Genomic DNA, 4,820 nt, shown 5'->3' with positions numbered 1-4,820 from the left:
GAAAAAAAAAAAAAACCCATATATTCATTGGAAAAGGCAAGCCTATAAGAGATGATGTGTGCTGAATGAACCAGTACAGTAGATGGCAGTTTAGTAACACACAATATTATTTTAACATGGTGAGGAATTCATGTTTAGAAGTCATATTTGCTTAGGATGTATAGAAAAATGTGTATCATAAATGTTATATATTTATTGTCATCTTTTTTGCATGTCAAAAGTTAGCAACTACCACCTCTGTGCTTGATCTCTCCAGCTTAGAGAAGCAGAATTGTTATAAGCATGTCAAATAACACAAAGTATAAAATGGACATTGGGGTGCTCCAGGATTTTTCCACCATAATTTGCTATCATCCCATTCATTCTGAAACACATTTGGATATTTTGTGATATTTGAAGAGATAAAGATCTTGAGAATGACTTTCAAGTAAAATAATACTGCAACCAAAAATTGAATCCTCTGAAAAACTGGCTGCAATTTTGTTTTTTCAGGCATATTTAGTTTATGTGTTAGTTAAAATATTTAACAAATGAAGAGAGGTATGGAAAGGGAGCAAAGAGACACAGAGGGTATCAGAGAGAGAAGGTAAAATTTTCAAGAAGTTTTGAAAGTTAAAAGGAAGAAAAATAAAGTTCAACTTCCCTGAGATATAAGTTCAAAGAGTATGTCATGTTACATAATGACATATTGTTTGGGATTCACCAAAAAGTCGAGACGTTAAGAAAATTCTGATCCCAGAACAGGAAGTTGATGGTTCTTTCTAAGATGGCATCAGACCATTGCACACGCTGTATTGGTTTAATTGAGCATACATTATATCCTTCAGCAAGAAATCTGTCATGGTAAAACAGACATGGGCACCAGGGCCCTATTTTCTTGGGTACTGGGGCCTGATAGATTTCTCACAGAAGTTAAGCAGTCAAGAGTGATACAATTTTGACATGAAATGTGCTTATACTTTAAAAGCCATTAAACAAAACTTGTTTGCTTACAATTTTCTAATAAAAGGCATTCTGTGGAAAGCAGTTTTAAAAACACATCACAACATTTTAAGTGTGTAGGTCTTGCAACATTTGTTCCAATTTTCTAGTGACAGACACAGAGTAATAAGATTTCCCTAACAGATGCTTAGTGATGGGTACTCACATGTCATTCAAGCTGACAAGGTTTTAGGGAAAAAACACTTTCTCCACTATTTTACCATTTTGTAAGATTAGCTATAACACATAATTCTGTTTTTCTTAATTGCAAGGTATAAAATTCACAAAATATGATTTCTTAGAGTTAATGTGCTAGAATTAATTGCAAATATACTCTAAACAACCCTCTTGAGCCTATTCTACATGTTCAAGTCCATCCCAGACAAGATTCTAATCCTTTATGCCTGGATAAAATCTTTAGCCCAGTAAAAAATAAGAGCACAGAATTTTGAAGTTGGGCAAGATACTTAGAGATAATCTTATTTCAAATTAATGGCTACTTTTAAGGATTATCTTTTCTATATACCCAAAAGATTTGGATTTAATTGCTATTTAAATAATATATAGCAAGCATCATCTAGTTTACATGGTTTCTTCATTCATTCATTCATTCTCTCAGTAGACATTTATCAAGCACCTCACATGCACTGGCATGCTCCAGAAACTACATCAGGGACTGGTAATGCACAAATAAATATTTTACTATCCCTGTCTCTGAGGAGGAACTCAGATTCTAGCTGGGAAGATAGACAAATAAATTAAACCATAGTGTGATAAAGGCTATGGCAGGTTTGTATATGGTCCTGTGGGAAAACAGATGAGGGAAAAATCTATTTCACTTGGGGGTTCTGTGAAGACAATAGGAAGAAAATCACACTTGATCTGAGCCTTGGAGTTTGTGCAGGAATTTTCAGAGAAGGGTAGGCTGATAATGTAGGAAAGGAAATAGGCACAAAGGCAGAAGAGTATGTTTGGAGGATAACAATGTAAAATATAGGGAATGGTGGGAAATGATATAGAATGAGACTGGTGATTCAGAGGAAGATAAAAAATATCAGAAGCTAAAGAGTTTGGTGTTAATTTTGTAGGAAATGGGGAGCTACTGAAAGAATTTGAAAGTGAAACAAGTGATATGTTCAGATGTATATGTTTTTTAAATATCTCTGTCAATGCTGTGAAAGATGATTTAGCTAATGTCAGGAATAGGCAGGTTGAAGTATATTCAGGTCCTGTGCTAGGCAGTGAAAATGGAAATGGACAAAGGCATATATGAAGATGTATTTTAGAAATTGAATTGATAGAACTTGGTGGTCAGTTGTTTGGGGAGAGGCAGGTGCTAAGAGAGAGGGAGTACAGGACAGTTTCAAGAGGTCTAGTTCACTTGGCTAATATTGAGGGTTTGAATAGGCAGTTACTCAATCCCCTTTGCAAACTTTTGAGTATTTAAACAGGTGAGGAAAACTGATTCTTTGAAGAGTGAAATAACTTGCCACAGTTATCATACAGATAGGAATTTATGGAGACCAGATTCAAGCTTATTGTGCTTGAGTAATTCCCAAACCCAAGCTCTTAACCACTGTGCTGTCTCTTTCTATACTAACTGAGTGGGCAGTGATGCAATATACTGGGCTAGGAAATATGTAGAGAAAAACGTGCTTTGAAAGAGAGATACTCAGTTTGTCCTTTGACATCTTGAGTTTGATGTACCTGGTAGGCCAGACAGTAAAGATATTCAGAAGAGAGTTGGAAACACAGCCACAAAGCTCATGAAAGAAATGAAGTCAGAAAGTTCACAGCCTCTCCTCTTCTGAAGTTCACAGTTTCTTCTTATTTGGTATCTACCATCTTCCACTCCACATAAATATCTGCCATCAAACTGGACCACAAGTCCATATCTTCAATGACTCACCACTCTTACCTCAATTCCTAGACTATACTCCTGCAAACTTCACCTCCAAAATATTTCCATGTTGACGCTCAAACTTCTCCACTTGTGAGAAATTTAACCATGACACTTCCCACCCACTAACTAAATTCATATTCAGTTTGGTTCAAATAATTTATTGAACATCTATCATAAGTGTGTGTACAAATATATGTATATGTATATATGTGTATATGTGTATATGTACACATACATATATATGCTGGGGCATTGTTCCTGATCTCAAGGATCTCATTGAATAGGAAGCAAGCAGATGTGTAAAACATTTTTGCTCTCTCAGTATGATAAGTAAAACAGTAGTGGTATTTTTGTAAGTGAAGAAGTGTGGTGAACTAGAAAGTGTGAGCAGTTGCACTTGATTTGAAAAAGGGAGATATATCAGTTATCTATTGCTGGGTAACAAAAACCTAAAACTTAGTGCCTTAAATAATGATTTATTATGTCCCACAATTCTTTGGGTTGACTGGGCTCTACCTGCATTAAGTTGGTGGCTGGGGTGGGCAGGAAGATCCAATGAGGTCTCATTGATGTGTCTGGGGTATAGATACTGTGTGTCAACTAGGACACCTTAGGTTCTGCTCTCTGTGGCCCTTTTCTCTGCATGGTATCTCATGCTCCAGGCAAGATAGTTTGAACTTCTTTACAGTATGGCAGGTAGATTAGGCTCAGAACTGGTATAATGTCAACTCTACAGCTCTCCATTGGCCCACCCAGAACAAAGGGCTTTTGGTTGGGGAATAGCATGAGAGTACAGGGATGAGAGGAAATTAGGGTAGCCATTACTTTGCAGACAAATCACCGTAGGAGACTTTAGAAAGGAAGAGGTGCTTGAAATGAGTCTAGAAGTCTGAATCAGTCTAATGGGAATTTATTAGGGGAAGAGGAGTCCTTCAGAAACAACAGCAAGGACATGAAGGCAGGAGGCAGCAAAGTTGTTTGTATGCCAGGACATATGGAGTACTCAGGGGCATGTGAGGGCAGGTAAGATTATGAAAAGCCTTGTATGTTCTAAGAAGTAGACTGAACATTATCTTCCAGCCTGCGGAAAGTCCTAGGAGAGGTTTTCTGCATGTGGTGTGACTGTTCTTTATTCTTCTTGGTTCTTCTACTATTTTGTCTGCTTCATATGTTCCTGATAAACCTCCTTTGGCTTCAGTTCCTTCTTCAATCCAACAGAACTCCAGAGTCATTCATTTAAACCCCGCTCTCATCAACTATCTTAATTCTTAACACTCTCATGACCTTCTTCTCTTTCCATTATCCTAGTCTTCAATTTTAGAATAACCTAATCTGTTTTCTTCTGATTCTGGGACCAGGCATGGAATAAAACTGGAGCAAATCACATAACCATATTGGTTGCCTATCTTAAAAATTTGTGATTTCCAACCTCAGTTGAATTCTCAATATTGTCTAGGAAAACTTTACAGATCCTTGCTCATCCCCTGGGATTGTAATATTTTACCATTCTTTTCAAGCTTTGTACTTTATGCTGCACTCCTTACCTTTAGCAGATTACCTTGCCTACTTCTCAGAAGAAATAGCTGTTATATCTATAAAAAACCTACTGTTCCGGTTTGCTAATGCTGACATTATGCAACACACCAGAAATGGATTGGCTTTTATGAAGGGGGTTTATTTGGTTACAAATTTAGAATCTGAACGCCATGAAAATGTCCAAATTAAGGTATCAACATGGGTATACCTTCACCAAAGGAAGGCCAATGGATCTGGAAAACCTCTGTTAGCTGGGAAGGCGTGTGGCTGGCATCTGCTCATCCTGGGTTGTGTTCTAGCTCCTCTCTGAGCTCCTGTGCATCCTTCAAAATGTTGCTCTTGGGGTGTTTTGTCCTCTCTTAGCTTCTCCAGAGCCAACCCTGAGCTAGCATCCCCAAGT

This window comes from Choloepus didactylus, chromosome 2, assembly GCF_015220235.1.
Source record: "Choloepus didactylus isolate mChoDid1 chromosome 2, mChoDid1.pri, whole genome shotgun sequence".
Taxonomy (NCBI): Eukaryota; Metazoa; Chordata; class Mammalia; order Pilosa; family Megalonychidae; genus Choloepus; species Choloepus didactylus.
This window is presented reverse-complemented; position numbering follows the sequence as displayed.